We start from the raw sequence: 19326 nt of genomic DNA, 5'->3' as shown, positions 1-19326 counted from the left end.
AGATGATACGGTTAAGTGAAAGACGCAAGGAAAAGAACATGTATAGAACCTATGGATCTAAGCAGGGGATACAAAGACATATGTATTTGGTTATGTATTTATATAGTTGATTACATATATATGTAGATACACATATATATGTATGATTATATTTCTTAAAGATGGAAGGATATGCCATAAATATAGTTTAAAGATTATAAGGGAAGGATGGAATAGGGTGGAGGTGGCAGGAATAAATGCTAGACGCAGTTTTTGGAACTGTATGAGTTTCCTTCGGCTGCTATAGCAAAGTACCATGAGTGGCTTAAAACAACACAGACTTATTCTCTCACAGGTCTGGGGTGGGGGGCACTGGGCTAAAATCAAGGCGCTGGCACGGCTGTGCTCTTTTGGGAGGCTCTGGGGGAGACCCGGTCCCAGACTTTGCCAGCTTCTGGAGGCTGCCTGCATCCCTGGGCTTGCAGCTCCTGTGTCTCCATCTCCAAAGCCAGCAGTGCAGCGTCTGCTCTGCTTTCTGACCTCCGCTTCCATTACCAGATTTTCTCTCTGACTCCCCCACTCCTGTGTCCCTCTATAAGGACCCTTATAATTCCATTGGGCCCACCTGGATTATCAAGGATAATCTTCCCATCTCAAGACCTTTGGGGACTTCCCTGGTGGTCCAGTGGGTAAGACTCCGCGCTCTCAATGCAGGGGGGCCAGGGTTCAATCCCTGGTCAGGGAACTAGATCCCACATGCGTGCCGCAATGAAGATCTCCCGCGCGGCAACAGAGATCCCGCATGCCGCAACTAAGACCCCATGCAGCCAAAATAAATAAATATTAAAAAAAAGAAGAAGAAGATCCTTAATACCATCTGCAAAATCCCGTTGCCATGTAAAGTAACATATTCACAGGTTCCAGTCCAGGGATTAGACTGTGGACATCTGCAGCCAGTGGTAGGGGAAGGGTGGAGATACCATACAAATATTTTACATATTTACAAAGTTGAATTTTTCACAAAGCAATACTTGAAAAATGAAAATAAATTAAAACAGAAGATACTATGTATCCAGCTGGTGGCATCACCTCACAGAGAGGAAGTATGCCAAGTGACTTTAAGTGACAGTATTTTGACTTACATTATTCTAAAGGCAAAAGGACTGCAAGTAAATCTTAAACTGGTTTTGGTAATCATATTGTTGACAGTAATGTTGACGTTTTGCTATTCTGAGACTGTTGTGTGTGTGTAATGGGATAAAGAAGGTGAGCAATTATGTTTTTGTTGAAAGAATGAGGGTTTTGGCATGAGGGGAAGAAGACGCAATGTAAAATCAATGAAGTTAAGTAAAAGCCCTGTAGTTCCTGAATTTGAAGTATGAAATCATCATTTATTGTATACATATATATATATTTAAGTAATATTTCCTAACTCTATCTTCTGAAAAGACTTAGGAACAATGACCAACCCAGTACCAATGAGCACCCTAGTGCCTAGATCGTGGTCTCTAGGTGTCATTTTGCAATAAAAGAACCAGAGCCCCCTGGAGAAATGACTGATTCTAGGTCTGGGGCAGGAAGTATACAAGATGAGTCTGGGACATCTTGTCATAACAGAAATTGAAGAAGCTACCAAAGACTACTAGTGGTCACCTACCAGGAAAGGTCTCTGAGGAGAGGTGGCTTCTGAGCTGAAACATGAAAAACAGAAGACGCAGCCATGAAAAGATCTAGAAGGAACACCAAGGGCAAAAGCTGTAAGCCTGTGCAAGATGAAGAAAGAAGCCTGGAGTAGTATCCTAGACAACGCAGAGGTGAGAAGACAGGCTGGAGAGGGAGGCAGGAGCCCCACCAGACACACAGGAAGGAACTGGGATTTCTTTTTCCTCCTAAGTGCAATGAGAAGCCACTGATGAATTTTAAGCAGGTGATGCCATTAAGTTTTCAAAAGATCCCTCCAGCTGCACAGAGGAGGATGACTTGTAAGAGGGCAAGAATGGCAGCAGGGGGCTTCCCTGGTGGCGCAGTGGTTAAGAATCCGCCTGCCATTGCAGGGGACACGGGTTCGAGCCCTAGTCCGGGAAGATCCCACATGCCTCGGAGCAGCTAAGCCCGTGTGCCACAACTACTGAGCCTGCGCTCTAAAGCCCGCGAGCCACAACTACTGAGCCCGTGTGCCACAAGTACTGAAGCCCATGCGCCTAGATTCTGTGCTCCACAACAAGAGAAGCCACCGCAGTGAGAAGCCTGCGCACCACAATGAAGAGTAGCCCCCGCTCGCCTCAACGTGAGAAAGCCCGCGCGCAGCAACGAAGACCCAACGCAGCCATTAATTAATTAATTAATTAATTAATTAAAATTAAAAAAAGAATGGCAGCAGGGAGCCCAGTTGAAAGGCTGCTACATTCCTCCAGGCAGGACATGATGGTGGCCTGGATAAGAAGAGGGACCATGGAGGGATGAAAACGTGGATTCAGAATTCGTTTTGAAGGGAGTAACAGTATGACTGGCTGACAGACTGGATATGGGATGGGGGGAGAGGAGAAATAAAGGAAGACTCCTAGGACTTTAGGCTGATAAATTAGGGTTAGAAAGAGGTGAGGAAGACGGGGCAAGAGTGATCTGGGTTGGAGGGGAATCAGTGGTACTTTGTGTAAGTGGAGCTGTTGAATAGATAGATACATGAGTCTGGAAATCAAAAGAGAATCAATGCTGTAGATATAAATTTAGGATTCATCCTAATATAGATGGTATTCTAAGACTTGGGACTGAATATGATCACATAGCCTCTGTATGTAGAAAGGGGAGGGGAGAGAGACAAAAGCTAAGTGGTGATTTACTCCAATATTCAGAAGTCAGGAGGAAGAGGCTGGGGAAGAGCCGTCAGGGAGGTAGGTGGGAAGCCAGGAGTGCGTGAGGTGTAGCTCAAGAGTGTGGCTCAAGGACAAGGTCAACTGTATCAAATGCTGCTGAGAGTCTGTGATTCTCTCGAGCAGTTGGAGTGGCTCAAAAGACAACGGGCTGGGCTTCCCTGGTGGCGCAGTGGTTGAGAGTCCGCCTGCCGATGCAGGGGACACGGGTTCGTGCCCCAGTCCGGGAAGATCCCACATGCCGCGGAGCGGCTAGGCCCGTGAGCCATGGCCGCTGAGCCTGCGCATCCGGAGCCTGTGCTCCACAACGGGAGAGGCCACAACAGTGAGAGGCCCGCGTACTGCAAAAAAAAAAAAAAAAAAAAAGACAATGGGCCAGCATAGCGCAGGGAGATCAGCTCGGTGCTTTGTGTCCACCTAAAGGGGTGGGATAGGGTAGGAGGGAGGGAGAGACAAGAGGGAGGAGACATGGGGATATGTGTATACGTAGGGCTGTTTCACTTTGTTATACAGCAGAAACTAACACACCACTGTAAAGCAATTAGACTCCAATAAAGATGTTAAAAAAAAAAAAAAAAAGACAATGGGCTGGGAAGGAACTGGAGACCCAGGTATATACAACTCAAGGGTGTCACTCTCAAGAGAAGTGGGAAACTGGGAGGGCTGTAGGCAGAGGTTTTCCTAGACACTGAAGGCGGGGTAGGGAGAGAATGCAGGAGGTGGAGAAGAGATCAATGCAGGAATAAAATCCGCAAGGAAAGGGGGTGGGTTCCAGTGTGCAAGTGAAGTTGGGTGAGGATGGAGAGGGAGAAAAGGTGGGGTGTACGGCTACCGACGCAGGCGCGCTGAGGGCAAGGAGAGAGTTCTCTTCTGCTTGCCTCTGCTCTCTCAGGAAAGTAAGAAGCCACATCACCAGCTGAGCGTAAAGGGCGAGAGAAACTGAGGATGGAGTAGAAAATGCAAAACAGTAACCCTCAGTAGAAAGAGGATGAACAGAGAGACTGAGGAAGTGGGGTGGGATCATCAGCATTTCTCAGGGTCCACTGAGGGCTTTTGTACACGAAGATTTAAAAAGAGACCCTTGGCACAGCTGTCTTGTTCTGTCCAGGTAGTGTCCAGCGTGGGCGCAGCTGGGGACAGCTGGATTTAATCAGGGTCAGGGTTTTGCTGGAAGGACTCAACAGAGGGAGAGGGACCGGAGAGCTGAAGCTGTGTGCACAGACCAGCTGTAACCGTGGAACTGGAATTTAAGAGGGGCCTGCTCTTCCCAGGGTTGTTACATCAGAAACTGGGCTTGATTCTCACTGGCTTATTTCAAAGACTCACAGAGCAGAGGGACTTGATTTCACTTCTCCTTGGCCATGACTGACTAATCAGTCTTGGCCTTTGCACTGAGTTGAATCTGCCCCCCAAAAAGGTATGTTCAAGAGCTAATTCCTCTTGCTTGAGAATGTGACCTTAGCCGGAAATAGGCTCATGGCAGATGTAACCAAGTTAAGATGAGGTCACACTAGATGAGAGTGGGTCCTAAATCTAGTGTTTTTGTAAGAGAAAAGAGAGAGAGTTTTGGACCCAGAGACACAAGAGGGAAGGAGACCACATGAGGACGGAGGCAGAGAGTGGAGGGATGCTGCCGCAAGCCAAGGAGCGCCAGAAGCCTCTGGGAGCTGGAAAATGAAGGAAAAATTCTCCCCTGGAGGCTCTGGAGTATGGCACCGCTGATACACTGATTTCAGACTTCTGGCCTCCAGAACTGTGAGAGAACATATTTGTTATTTTACGCCATCTGCTTTGTGGTACTTTGTTACTGCAGCCACAAGAAACTAATGCAGACTTCTAATAAGATTACTTACTCCTCAATAAATTTCACAAAGCTTAGGAATTCAAAGGATTTTTCCCCGCCTAGGAAAAAAAAATATATTTTTTCTAGTCCTATCTCTGGATATGTTACCTAATGCTTAATACGCTCTGGTTATAGTACTTAATTATTTAATGTATTAAATTTCAAAACTGTTAAACATGAAGATAAATTAGGCACCACGAAGCATTCCATCACATCCCCTTTTTAAAGGTGAGATTTGAAATTGCCTTATGTGGTTACATGAATATTGTCTCCTTCTCCCCAAACCCTCTCTAGAATATGGGCTTCAATGTGTGGGTAGGACCAGAACCAGGACACACCAGAAACAGGTCTGTCTGGTCCAATTTTATATTCCCGATGTCTGGCACATAGTACATGGTCTTCTACATATACTGAGAGAGGGAGAAACAATAACAACAATGACAATAATTTACCCTCCAAGAGTAATATCCAGGGAAAATATTTCCCATAACCCACAAAACTTTTAGCCTACACCCTAAATCAATAGCTCTTAACCTAACCAGGCACAATTTTGCTCTCCAGGGATATTTGTTATCATTTTTTATTGGAGTCATTTCTCTTTGTCATGCCTTTCAGGGCAGGTGCTCCTTGCATCCAGCAGGGTAGAGACCAGGGATGCTGGAGACACCGGACAAAATACAGGACCGCCCCCGCAGCTAAGAATGCTCCTGCCCCAAGTGTCAATACAGGCAGACCTCAGAGAGATTTTGACCCTGTAAGGCCAACTGGCCCGAGGCAGGGGAACACAATCAGATTCACAGGTTGCCTCAGACCGAAACTCTCCGGACCACCCAGTTCCAGGAACTGACCTGGGGACTTTGAACCCAGCCCAGCCTTCCCGCCTTTCGAGAGGCGGGACGAACGGTCCCCCAGGATACCCGAAAAGACCACCAAATAAGGAATACCCTGCGCCCTCCCAGATTCACCACACCCCTTTCCCTTCTTCCCCTATAAAGTCTTGCCCAACCCTCGCCCGGGTGCGACTTCTCTGGCCCCTTTCTCTCGGACCAGTGAACCTCGCCCGGGAGCGCTCCCTAATAAAGCTCACTTGAAGCTTTCCTCTGTTTCGTGGTGCCCTTTGTTAAGATCCGACCTTACAGACCCCTTGTCCTTTTTTTATTTTTAATTTTTATTTATTTATTGTTAACATCTTTATTGGAGTATAATTGCTTTACATTGTTGTGTTAGTTGCTGCTGTATAACAAAGTGAATCAGCTATATGCATACGTATATCCCCATATCCCCTCCCTCTTGCATCTCCCTCCCTCCCACCCTCCCTATCCCACCCCTCTAGGTGGTCACAAAGCACCGAGCTGATCTCCCTGTGCCATGCGGCTGCTTCCCACTAGCTAGCTATTTTACATTTGGTAGTGTATATATGTCCATGCCACTCTCTCACTTCGTCCCAGATGAACCTTCCCACTCCCCGTGTCCTCAAGTCCATCCTCTACATCTGTGTCTTTATTCCTGTCCTGCCCCTAGGTTCTTCAGAACCATTTTTTTTTTTTTTAGATTCCATATATATGTGTTAGCATACGGTATTTGTTTTTCTCTTTCTGACTTACTTCACTCTGTATGACAGACTCTATTGACCCCTTGTTCTTCATGGCATCTAGAATGATAAATCCTTTCCAGAAGGTTTTCAATTGACTTTGTCCAGATCCATCAGAGGAATCATTTATCTGTGGCAGCTATAGCCTTATGAAGTATATTTCTTGAAGAATTAGACATCAAAGTCAAAATTACTCCTTGATCCATCAGCTGCAGAACGGATGTTGTGTTAGCAGGCATGAAAACAACATAAATCTCATTATGCATCTCCAGCAGAGCTCTGGGGTGACCAGGTGCATTGTCAATGAGCAGCAATATTCTGAAAGGAATCTTTTTTCTTGAGCAGTGGGTCTCAACAGTGGGCTTAAAATACTCACTCAACCATGCTGTAAACAGATGTGCTGTCATCCAGGCTTCGTTGTTCCATTTCTAGAGCACAGACAGAGTAGATTTAGCATAATTCTTAAAAGCCTCGGGATTTTCAGAATGGTAAATGAGCACCGGCTTCAGCTTACAGTCACCAGCTGCATTAGTCCCTAACAAGAGAGTCAGCCTGTCCTCTGAAGATTTGAAACCAGGCACTGACTTCTCCTCTCTAGCTATGAAATTCCTAGATGGCATCTTCTTCCAGTAGAAGGCTGTTTTCTTTCTACTGAAAATCTGTTGTTTAGCGTAGCCGCCTTCATGAATTATCTGAGCTGGACCTTCTGGATAACTTGCTGCAGCTTCTCCATCAGCACTTGCTGCTTCACCTTGTACTTTTCTGTTATGGAAACGGCTTCTTTCCCTAAACCGCATGAACCAACCTCTGCTGGCTTCAAACTTTTCTTCTGCAGCTTCCTCATCTCTCTCAGCCTTCACAGAACGGAAGAGAGTTAGGGCCTTGGCTGTGGATTCGATTTTGGTTTGAGGGAATATTGTGGCTCGTTTCATCTTCCATCCAGACCACTACAACTTCCTCCATATCAGCAGTAAGTCTGTTTCATCCTATTATCATGTGTTCACTGAAGTCGCACTTTTAATTTCCTTCGAGAACTTTTCCTTTGAATTCACAACTTGGCCAACTGTTAGTCACAAGAGGCCTAGCTTTGGGCCTATCTCAGCTTGTGACAGGCCTTCCTCACTAAGCTTCATCATATCTAGTTTTTGATTTAAAGTGAGAATCACGCAACGATTCCTTTCACTTGAACAGTTGGAAGTCATCGTAGGATTATTAACTGGCCTAATTTCAATGTTGTTGTGTCTCAGGGAATAGAGAAGCTGGAGAGAGGGAGAGATGAGGGGCACGGCCATTCGGTGGAGCAGTCAGAATGCACAACATTTATCGATTCAGTTCCTCATCTTATGTGGGCAGGGTTTGTGGTGCCCCAAAGCAATTAACAGTAGCAACATCAAAGATCACTGATCACCAATCACCATAACAAATACAAGAGAAATGAAAAAGTCTGAAAGGTGGCTAGAATAACCAAAATACGACCCAGAGACATGACGTGAAAAGGTGCTACTGGAAAAGTGGAGCCGATACACGTGCTCGGTACAGGGTGGCCTCAAACCTTCAATTTGCAAAAGACGCAATACCCGTGAAGTGCAATTCAGCAAGGCACAATAACACGAGGTGCCCTGTAGCGCCTGGGCTGAGAAACCGCGCCTAGAAACACAAGGTATTCAAACTGGAAGGAACTTTCCATATCACAGTACAACACCCTCATTTTACTAAGAGATAAACTGAGGGCCAGAAAAGGAAGTAACTTGTCCAAAGATGGAATGAGGGAGTAACAGAGCTGAGACGAACACTCAAATTTCCCTTGCCCAGGCTAGAGTTCGGGCCGCTGAGCCATGAGACCCCATCGCTGGAAACGAGGATGGATTCAGTAAGCTGACAAAGGGAGAAAAAGAGGGCCTTTTTCCCCACCCTCAGCAACAAACACGATTATCATTATCAAAGCCGGAGACTGACAGCAGGCAGCGGTGGCTGACTGAGAACCGCCTCTAACCCTGGCGCTTGGTACAATGCCTGTACCCAGCACTGAATGCCAAATCACAGCAATTAGCTGTGTAGTGCCCACCAGCCAACTTCACGCTGGGCTAGTGGTCCAGATTGCTGAAGAGCCACGCCCTCTGCATCTCAATGCCTTGGCAACCACAGCAATGTTCTCTGCTCTCCTTGGAGCAGGAATCATAGGGCTCCGGCTGTGGGGTGTCTCCTAGCTGCTACAGCCTGGCATGTGAGTCCTGGAACAAAGAAAGAGGGAGGGCAGTTTTCCCTACACTCTTCCTGCTGCTTGGCACACCACACCCTGCCACCTTCCCTCACCCCCAGAGAGGTGCTCCCTTTGGCTGGAGGGAGGGAGGGAGGAGGGAAATAAACTGATCACTGCCTGAAGCATTTATTAAAAGCTGGAGTCAAGATCTTGTCTACAGGTCCCCAGCAAAAACTGGGTATCCTGCATACTGATGGGTAACAGAACTACTACCCACACCTGGGAGTTTAAGAATTTTGTGGATTTTTCCATCAGAAACCAACTGAAGTGAATCGGTTGTGCTAAAAACATCTGTCATTCCCAGGTCCTCACGGTGACAGGTAACCCATTTTGCATCTAGACTTGGAATTCCCAAGTCAACGAAGGCAATGTGCTGGTGGCTGAAATGAAAGCAACAAATTTGTCCAAGACTCTGCCATTTGCAAAGCATTTCCACATCTTGAACCTCACTGAAACTTCACAACCATCCAGAGAGGAATGCAGAGCAGGGATTTTTAGCTGCATTTAACAGATGAGGCAGAGGGCACAGTGATTTGTCCAAAATCACATACCTGGTCAGTGGGAGAGCTGAAGTTCAAATTCAGGCCTTGTAATTCTCCACACTCATACTGGTGGAAATGTTGCTGGCCTGACCAAGGTCCAGTCCACTGGGTCAACCCTTGCCCACTGTGATGGCCCCCAAACTCTTTAATAAAAGCCTAGGGCTCCAAACAAGAGTTTGAAGGCCACTTGCCTCCAGATCACTTTCTCCACCCTTCTCTGTGCCCTTAGAGGCTGACAGGTACCCGCCTCCGTCTTCTGATTGGGCCTGGCCAAGACCAGAGGGAGTGAGGAGAGGATGAGTTCATCAGGCTGCCTGGTCCCTCAACTGCAGGTCATTGGTTCTCTCCAGACAGCTCTCCGTCTCCATTCTCCCTCGGATTCCGGTAATGCTTCCTCCCTCATCCCAGATGATCAAAATCTACAGTATGTCAAATCAAAAGCTAAGGAGGAAAAGGAAACAGGATAGAGAATGGAGAGGTCTAGGAGTAGGGATGGGGTGACTGTACTTTTGAATAGAGTGACCAGGAAAGACTTCACCATGAAGGTCACTGACCTTTGAGCAAAGACCTAAAAACAAGTAAATGATCAAGCTGTGCAGATAGCTTGGGGAAGAAGAATGTTCCAGACGCCTGGTGTGCTGGAGCCACGGCAAGGGCAGCTGGAGCAGATGAGCAAGGGGTGGCCCAGGGCACTAGTGGATGGACTGGATTTAGGAGAATGCAGGTGGGGCAGGAGCCAAAGAGAAGGGGGAGAGGGTGACAATGGTTCAGCACGGCAAGTTCCTGACTCGCAGAGAAGGAACACAAGGGACAGACGCTATGGACAAAGGATCTGCAGCTCAGCCCTATGCTCCGCAAGGAGTGACACTGAGTGAGCGGAGTGCACTCAGCCCCGGACATGGCTTTCCCAGAGCTGCCCCCACTGCTCTTGAACCCTCACCATTTTACTTTGCTGCCCTTCGTTTACCATTATCTATCATTCCATATGTATTTGTTTATTATGTACTGCCTCTCCCTCACACTAATATTTAAAATGCATGGAGACAGAGATCTTACCTGTCATGGCCAAAGCCATATCCCCAAGAGCCAGTAGAAGGCTTGGATCATAGCAGGTGCTCAATAAATGTTTGTTTCAAGATGAGTAAATGAGTGGACCGATGAATGCACAAACTACTACTACTGCTGACAGCGAATGTTTTTTTTCTTTTCCCCCGAAAGGTTTTTCATTTCAGTCCCTATGAAATTAAAAGCAAGAGCTACCGCTCTACCCCTAAGAAAGCATAGCTTTTAAGCATTCAGGGTCCATGAGTCAACAAAGCGTTTGGCATATGGTAGATGCTTAATAAATATTCAGTAACTTGACCAGGCATGTAAGCTGAAGTGATGAGAAAGCATTAACCTGGGAGCCCCATTCTACCCCAAACCCACCCTACAATTTCTAAATGCCACAACAGACTCTCTGGAAATATGTCTTTATGTTTTTGTTGCCTTCTCTGCCCATCCTTCCCATCCAAGACTCTGCGCCAATAAGTCAGAAGGATCCGCACTGTGTGAAAGAGAATTAAAACTGTTTCAGAGGAAATAAAAGGAGAAATTGATAAGGTTCCTTTTTTTTTCTTACTTCAAAAGGAAGCTCTTGAAACTAAATGGGAGGCCCCAGGGGAATGAACATTAAGTGTGCTCCATAATAAGGGTCTGGAAAGAGAGCAGAGAAATTGCCGGAGCCCTCCATTCCAGGGGTGGCTGGAGGGGACTCGACTAGACTGGGAGACTGAGGGACCAGACTTGGGAGGACCAAGATTAGGATGTGAGTCAGTATCAAGAGAGCCATGAAAGCCAAGCCCACCCCTGCAGACCACCAGCCACCAGTTAAATAACCCCCGGGGCTGTTCAGAGTCAGACAAGGGCCTTCCTCTGGCAGCTGCCCAGAAGCCCCCAGGGATCCCCCAGCAGGATGATGCCCACCTAAAACCAGGACTCTGTCGAGCACTAACAGGTGGGTCGACCCTCTTGTCAACAGCCCAAGATACTTCTAAGTTCCACCCCCATCCCACCCCCCTGATGTCCAGAGGGCTGCTAGTAGTACAAGGAGGCAAAAGCCCCAGCACCTGGACCCATCTGAGACTGGCCAGCCAGTGGCCAAGCGCAGGGCAGTTACATGAGACCTTTACTTTGGTGAGCCTCTGTTTCCTCTTCTGTAACACAGAGAGGGCAATACTTGACCATCACAGGCAAACACCTGGCAGAGCAAGAAAGGTGGGGCTTTGTCCCCCTTGAAGTGCTCTCAGCAGCATTTGTGAGGGAGAAGCTCAGGGGAGGTGATGGGGGGGAAGATGACAGCCAGCCTGGCACGAAGCAGAGGCGGCTCCCCAGGAGCTGGCCTCCAAACAGCTGTGACAATTAGCCAGGCCGTCTATTCCCGACGTTCCCTTGTTGAGGAAGAGATGATGGGATCGAGGCAACACGCGTTCATTCACTCAGCCATCCAGTCATTCATTCTACAAATATTTATTAAGCCTTTTCTATGTATCACTGTACACTGTGCAGGCCCCTGGAAATAAAGCTGTGAACAAGAGGGCGTAGACAAGGACTTCAAGATTTTTAAAGATAAGTTTTGAACTATACTTACTGTTGTCAAAAGTGCCCCAAGGAAAAAAATACAGAGATCACTTTTGTCAAGAACTGTGAAGGTTCTGAGATTGGCCCTACTTGCAAGCTAGAGGATCAACATTTTCTCATATGAGTTCCCCAAGCCCCAGCTCCCACTGGGTAGTGCAAAGACATACAGTGAGTTGCATTACAGGAGAGGAACCCTGAGCTTAGGAAACCCAAATCTTTCGTCCATGTGTGTCTGTGTGTGTTTAAAACATGCAACATATGGACTTCCCTGGTGGCGCAGTGGTTAGGCATCCTCCTGCCAATGCAGGGGACACGGGGTCGAGCCCTGGTCCGCGAAGATCCCACATGCCGCGGAGCAACTAAGCCTGTGCGCCACAACTACTGAGCCTGCGCGCCACAACTACTGAAGCCCACGCGCCATAACTACTGAAGCCTGCGCGCCTAGAGCCCGTGCTCCGCAAGGAGAAGCCACCGCAATGAGAAGCCCGCGCACCGCAAAGAAGAGTAGCCCCCGCTCACCACAACTAGAGAAAAGCCTGCACGCAACAATGAAGACCCAACACAGCCAAAAATAAATTAAAAACGCGCAACATAAAATTTACCATCTTAACCATTTCCAAGTGTACATTTAGTGGTGTTAATATTCTCATTGCTATGCAACCGATATCCAGAACGTCTCCATCTCCCAAAACTCTATACCCTTTAAACATCTCCCCATTCACTCGCCACCCAACCCCCCTGGCAACAACCATTCTTCTTTCTGTCTCTATGGATTTGACCACTCCAGGTACCTCATATAAGTGGAATCACATAGTATTTGGGTTTTTGTGTGTGACTGGCATATTTCACTTGGCATAATGCCCTCAAGCTTCATCTATGGCATAGCCCTTGTCAGAATTTCCTTTCTTTAAAAAGGAATTTAAAAGTTGGAATAAGATTTGGAAACCTAAATCTTTTCTAATGGACAGTAAACATGCTTGTCCTTTGCTCCGGAAAGAAACACTATCTCTATCTTCCAAAACTTTTCCCAACACAAACATCCTCTAAAATGTGGTCTAAAGGAAAACAGTTTGTGACTCTGCTTACAAGACATGCAGAAACACAAGACACCCAGGAGGATTATCTCCAAACAACTAGCAATCCAAAAAATACTCACCCCTCAACCTACTCATCAGAGCTGGCTGTGGACGAGCTACTAAGCAGAGTGCCTCAAATAATAATGCACTGGGCCTTCACACAGTTCACGACCGGGTCACACCTCCGGACAGAAGACCCTAGCACAGGGAGGTAGTCTATCATTGTAAATGAGGATGTGGGATTTTTCACCCAGCAAGTTCACTGCTAGGAATCTACTAAAAATGGGTGCACATGTCCACAGAAAGATGTGTACGAGAACATTCATAGCAGCTTTATCCACAGAAGTCCCTAACTGGGAACACCCGAATGTCCATCAACAGGGGAACAGAGCAACAAAACGTGGTGCATCCGTGCAACAGAACACTACTCAGGAATGAAAAAGAACGAACTAGTGATATTTGCAGCAACACGCCAAGTTCAAAGCTGAGCACTGAACTTTATGCTGAGCCAAAGAAGGCAGACATAAAAGAATACACTCCGTATGGTCCCACTCACACGGAATTCCGGAAGACACAAAGCTAATCTACAGTGGAGGAAATGGGAACAGTGGTGGCCTCTGGGATGGCAGGTCTGGGGGAGGGGGGCCTGATAGGAAAGGGGAGGGAACGACGTGGGGTAATGGAAACTCTGTTCCTTGATAGGTGTGTGTTATGCAGGTGCATGCATTTGTCAAGACTGATCAAACCACACACTTAGGATCTGCAGCATTTCACCCTATGTAAATTACACCATCATTATTTAAGTAGCTTTTAAAGAACATGGGCTTTGGAGTCAGGCAGACCAAGCCCTTTACTTTCCAACCACGTGAACCAGTGGCTTCTCCTTTGTGGGGAGGCCAGTTTGAGAAGAATCCTGCTGAATCCCGGCTTCTCCTTGTCTCTGCACCCCCCAGCACCTTGCACAGGGCGTGGCACAGACCTGGAGCTGAGCAAATAGTGTCAAATGAACCAATAAAAGGGAGGCTAGATATATGCCCTTGAAGCATTTTTAGGAGTGGACTCTGTTTCCACAAATAAAATCTTAACCTAAAGCAAATGAAAGTGATTCTGCTTTAAAGATGTTTAAATCTTCATCACTTCCGGAAAACGGTTTCCTTTGTTTAAGGATCAGTTGAAGTCCCTGAAATCCACCTGCACAGGTTTATTCCTTCGTTCTAAATATAGTTATGGAGCACCCCTGGTGTGCCAGGTGCTTGAGAGAGAGTGGAAAATAAAACAGACAACAGACATGGTCCCTGCCCCCAGGGAGCTTGCATTCTGGTGGGAGAGACAATAAAAATGTAAATGAAACTCTGATAGGAGATCAACTGGGATAGGATCAGAGCTCTTGAGGACAAGAAAATAGAGGCTGTGAAAGAATGTGATGTGGGAGAGGGGTTGCTCTAGAGGAAGACCTCAGAGGCAGTCTCTCTGAGGAAGAAACATCTGAGCTCAAACCGAAGGAATAGGAGGAGTGCCCCATGAAGGGCCGGCAGCAGAGCTTTCCAGACGGTTGGTGCATAGGGAAGGGACCTCCTGAGGTTTGGCCTGAGATTCTGAAGAGGCCGGCTCGTGTCATGTAACAGAGCTGGAGCCTGTCAGTCTTGCTCTGCCACTCAACTTGCTGTGCAATCTCCGCAAATCTCTTGCCCTCTCTGGGCTTTGTTTCATTATCAGAACACTGAGAGAAGGTCTGAAAACGGTCTCTCGGAGCCATTGCAACTATGACAATCCAGGAGTATCTGACTGGACACTTGCAAAGCCCATGCTGTGCTCTCCCAAGCTTTTGAGTCCAAAAGGATAAAAGACCGAGGGACAGAGTCCACCAAGGCAGTGTCCTCTGGGGCAAAGGGGATACGCACTGAGGCTCTAAGGCTCTGACAGCTTTGCTGCTGCAAAATGAAGACGTTCTCCTGTCTCCCATCCTTGTCTACAGGAACAAAACAAGGTGGCAAAAACCCAGAGTACTCCGCTTAGCTGTCGGCCGCCCTCCGACTGGCTGCAACCTTGGAAATAAATGGTCCCATCAGCTCCGAGGAGGGTGAGCTCAGGATTTCAGATGAAAATGAAGTAAGAGGGAACGCAGCCCAGAAGCAATGCAAAGTAACGACAAGGGCACTAAAATCTTCCACTGCAGAAAGATGGATGCAGAGAGCGGTGCAACGGGGCACTGACCTCAGATGTGGGGACACTGGAGGAATGAGCTCACGCTCCAGGGCCGGCTGGCGGGGCCTGCGTTTCTGGGATCCAGGGACTGTCTGAGGGGACCTGGGCCGGGCTGACAGGGCCCCTGCCCCACCCCCACCCCATCCTCCTCTCGGTAAAGCCTTATCCTCCTGCATTTCTCCAGATCAAAGAGCCTTCAGGAACTGACCTGCAGGGCTGGCTAACTCCAACCCTGTGCCAGGGAAAGGAGCCTCAAAGCTGACAGCCTCCCAGCAGGAGGCCTGCAGGTTCCAATCCCAGGAAAGGAGGCAACATAGAGAAGACAGTGATTTTTAAAACCCATCATCTACCGGCGCCTCCAGTCCTGCTAAGCTCGAGGTTCCAGGGTCATCTGTGGACACTGTTTTCTGGCCGTGTCATCCTGAGCAAGTTACTTACCCGTTCCCTTGCCTCTAAAGTGGGGGAAACAATAGTACTGACCACACAGGGTTATTATGAGAATTCAATGTAAAAATCTGAGTACAGTTTCTGGCACATAGTAAGTGCCCTCAATAAGTTAGTTTACTTTAATTTTTACATTGTTTTGTAGTCACGTTAAATATGTCTCTATATGTACAGGTAAAGCAACACAGTACCAGCCAAGTTTAACACCCATCTAAGCTCACTGATACTAAGAATCTACAGCCTGGATTCATAGCAAACAACCTCCTGACTCTCCCCTCCCCCATCAACCCAACGCTCTTTAGCAATGACGCCCAGCCTCCCTTTGAGCCTTCCTAAGCTTCTGCCAGTGCACAGCGCTCTGATGAACTGTCCCTCCTCTTAGAGGAAAAGACATTTGAAAGCAAGGGTTAAAATCTCAAATGCCTACAGGGGCCAGGAAGGTAAAACAGATGAGTAAAGGGAGCCCAGCGTTAGACATCAAGGAGTAGTAAGAATGTGGCAAACTAGAGACCCCATGTCCCATCTGAAGGAAAAAGCTCCTACCAGCTCTAGCCAATTTTTGCCAGGGAGGAAGGCAGGTCCAGGGTTGGCGCATCTTTTAGTTTTCCAGGGAAGCCAGCAATCCAGATTTTTACGTGAGATCTCCGGATGTTCAAATACTGGCACATAATTCATTGTTTTTAAAATATGGAAGTCCTAGCAAGATTCATCTGTTTGTACCCACTGACTTGAGGGGCAGAGCCCTCCCAACTGTTACTGTCTGTTGGGTAATTGCCCTCTCCCTGCAAGAATCAGAATCCTGGCTGGGCTGAAGTCACAAGGAACTCGAGACAGATCTTAATAAAGCTCCAGGCAGAGCGCCTATTAGTTGATAACGGCTTTGGAAAAGAGTGAAGGAAAGAGTCCCCTGAGGGCTGGAGCTGTGGAGGAAAGCTAAAAGAAGGAGGTGGGCTTTGAAATGGGTTTTGGGGGCTGTCGGACCAGGAAAAACTGAAGAACAAAGCACAGTCCAGAGGAGGGATGGAGGGAGATGGGGAATGAGGAGGAACTGAAAGCTCTAACTCAGAGCTTTGCCTGTTCAAGTGTGGAGGCAAAATGTCACACAGCATCTCTATCCAGAGGATTCTACTAGGAAGGTGACTGTACACTGCTCTGGGATGGTGGCACCTGGAGATAGCACCAAGGACGCAGGCTCCTCCCAGGAGAAAGGACAGTGCCCAGTTCCCTGGATGTGGCCTTAGCTGGAAGTCCTCTACCCCGTGCAGACCTCGCTCAACACATGATCTGCTTACGTGCATCCTCCTTCACTACACCTAAGCTCTTCTAAAGCTAGAAATGTGACTTCTATGTGCTGGGCGTATAGAAGGTCCGCAATGAATGAGTGTCACATGATCCACTGAATGAAACCAAAGAACAAGAAGCAAGACATCAAAGAATAGGGTGCATGCCCACACTTCCAGAACTGAACATTTCCCTCAGGGAAAATGAGCAAAGGCCTCAGCGCTCACTGCACGCAGCAGCCATGAAGACCTGGTGTTTGTACAGAGAAGTACCCCGCGTGGGGTGTCGGGAAAAGGACAGTGTCATCCCATAAAGACCAGAGTCAGTGAGGCTTACAACATCCCAAAGCCCCCAGGAGATAGACACGATGCACAACCTATCAAAGCTCCAGTGGGTGTCTCGGATCATTCTAGAATTAATGTATTATAAAAAATCAAAATAAACTAACTTATTATTTGAAGCCCTTCCCTGGATAGATGGTGCAGCTGAGAGGCTCAGGGCACCTAGGGGACTTGCGTCCAGTCACACAGCGAGTCTAGGGGCACAGGCTGGACCAGAGCTCAGCTCTCCTGACTCCCATTCCAGCATACTCTAGACTAGGAGCAGAGCTGGGACTAGGGTGAGGCAGGTGAGGCACACTCGCCCGAGAAGCAAAATGTAAGGAGGCTAAAAAGTTCTGTAATTGAGGTAAGTAGCATTTTGATGCAATATTTATTTTTTTGGATGCAATATTTTTTAAAAAACAAAACCAGTGCAAAACAAATCCATGATAAGCAACACAGCAACTTTTAAAACAAAGACTTAAAGTTGTACCCTCGTGTGCCTCAACCTCCTCCACTGCACCCTGATCCCAGCCTAGACTAGGAGCCCCGAAGTGACAACTGACTAAGACGCGGAGGAAATGGTTGTGTGGAAACCTATAGGAAGATCACAACAGGATCTTAGCTCCCCGACAAGGGACTGAACCTGGGCTCTCGGCAGTGAGAGCGCGGAGTCCTAACCATTGGACTGCCAGGGAACTCCCTCAACCTCTGCACTTTAGAATCACTCCGGAAACTTCAAAAATTCCCTTCCAGGGAATTCCCAGGACGTGGCTTGCTTGGGGTGTCTGAGGCACAGGAAAGCGGCAGAGTGCTGGGAGAGGTGGCAGGTGAATGCCACCCTGACCCCCTTCCCCACCCCAACTTGCAGGGCAGCATTTTTCCTGCAACAAGCTGTGTGCCAGGGACACCCAGCTCGACCCCCTGCCAGGAGAGCTCAGGGAGAAAATTCCACCCGCCACCCCCCTTCCTAGACACCCGCCTCCTAACTCTAACCAATTGTCTCGTAAATCTTAGCCTTTTCACCTCCAGAGGCAGGATGGATTAAAAAGTTTGGACAGCTCTGGGTAACCCTTTCTGCCATGGAGAAACAACCCAGAACTTTATGACTTACTGACAGTGGGTTATGAATGGGAAGGAAAGCATACCCTTAAACCGCAGACTGTAACTCCCTTTTAAGGTATTTCCTTGGGGCCAGAGACGCCACATCTTCCTCCTGCCCCCCGTTCTAATAGCACCTTGTTTTTTAGTGACAAGCTTGGGCTTTTAGGTCAGCCAGGCCTGGATTCAGATCCAGTTTTGCCATTTACTGGGTGGCCCTAGACAATTTATTGAGACGAGACAATAGCAACTCATGCTTCCAGGGGTCCGGGGGTAACTTAAAGGACATGATGAGGGCTGAGGGGCAAACCATGGGCAAAGGGGGCAGGGCACAACCCAACACCAGCACACTGCTCTCATGGGGGATGTCGGCCAGACCTCCCAGTGTTTCAAAAGAAAAACAAATTATGTGAAATCTCCTGATTTTTACAGGCTGGCCAACTAATTCAAAATTAAAAAAAAAAAAAAAGTCAACCCAGAAGGGCCAAATAAAGCAGGTCTGCGAGCCAGAGCCCACCGACTGGCCCAGTTTGTGCCTCTGACATCCACAAATCACCCAGCAACCTCCCTGGCACCTAGTAGGTGCTCAGCAAACACAGGTCATTTCCATCTTTTCAGGAAACTCTCCAGGCATCATCAACATCCATTTCCACACAACAGCTTGGGAAGGAATGCTTCTCAGGAGGAAAATGAAGATACAAAAAGAAGAGCTGAAAATCTGGAAGGCTCCAAAGGGAGGGAGGAACTGCCAAGGGAATTCCTTAAAAGGATTTAAAAGAATTTTATTGGCCATAGTTTAGCACAAGTCAGGGATAAGATCAGGCAGTAATTTAACTCCTGGGCCCAGCAAGCCAGTCTGTGCCTGTGGGGTGGATGGGGGGTGGGAGGGAGGAATTGTTCTTACCGTGGTCTCCACCAGTGTCTCGGGTCCTCTGTCCACAGGTCACCCCAACATCTGCCTCCGACTCACAGCGTTCTGATGGGGACAGCGCCTCCACGGAGGGGCGCATAAGGCCCAGCTGATCCTACACAACAGAAAGCAAGGCTTGAGTCTCCCCACCCTCCCACCCCAGTGGATCTGGTAGCTCACATGAACTTTGAAGTCAGACCCAGCTGGGTTGAGTTTCAAGTCTTCAACATCAGAGGTTCTCAAAGCGTGATCCCCAGACCAGCAGTGACCCCATCAGCAGCGGCA

General features: G+C 47.8%; 1 protein-coding gene across 1 annotated transcript in view; it reads right to left on the bottom strand.

The window, feature by feature from the left end:
- LOC137208012 (uncharacterized) overlaps positions 1–19326 on the bottom strand; it is a 324147-nt gene that overhangs the window by 303228 nt on the left and 1593 nt on the right. The window contains exon 3 of the mRNA XM_067708475.1: positions 19036–19156. The gene's annotated coding sequence lies outside the window, so the exon portion shown is untranslated. The remainder of the gene's footprint in view (positions 1–19035; positions 19157–19326) is intronic.

Source organism: Pseudorca crassidens, chromosome 15 (assembly GCF_039906515.1).
Source record: "Pseudorca crassidens isolate mPseCra1 chromosome 15, mPseCra1.hap1, whole genome shotgun sequence".
NCBI classification, from domain to species: domain Eukaryota; kingdom Metazoa; phylum Chordata; class Mammalia; order Artiodactyla; family Delphinidae; genus Pseudorca; species Pseudorca crassidens.
Note: the sequence above shows the minus strand (reverse complement) of the source record. Positions and strands in the feature narration are given on the sequence as shown.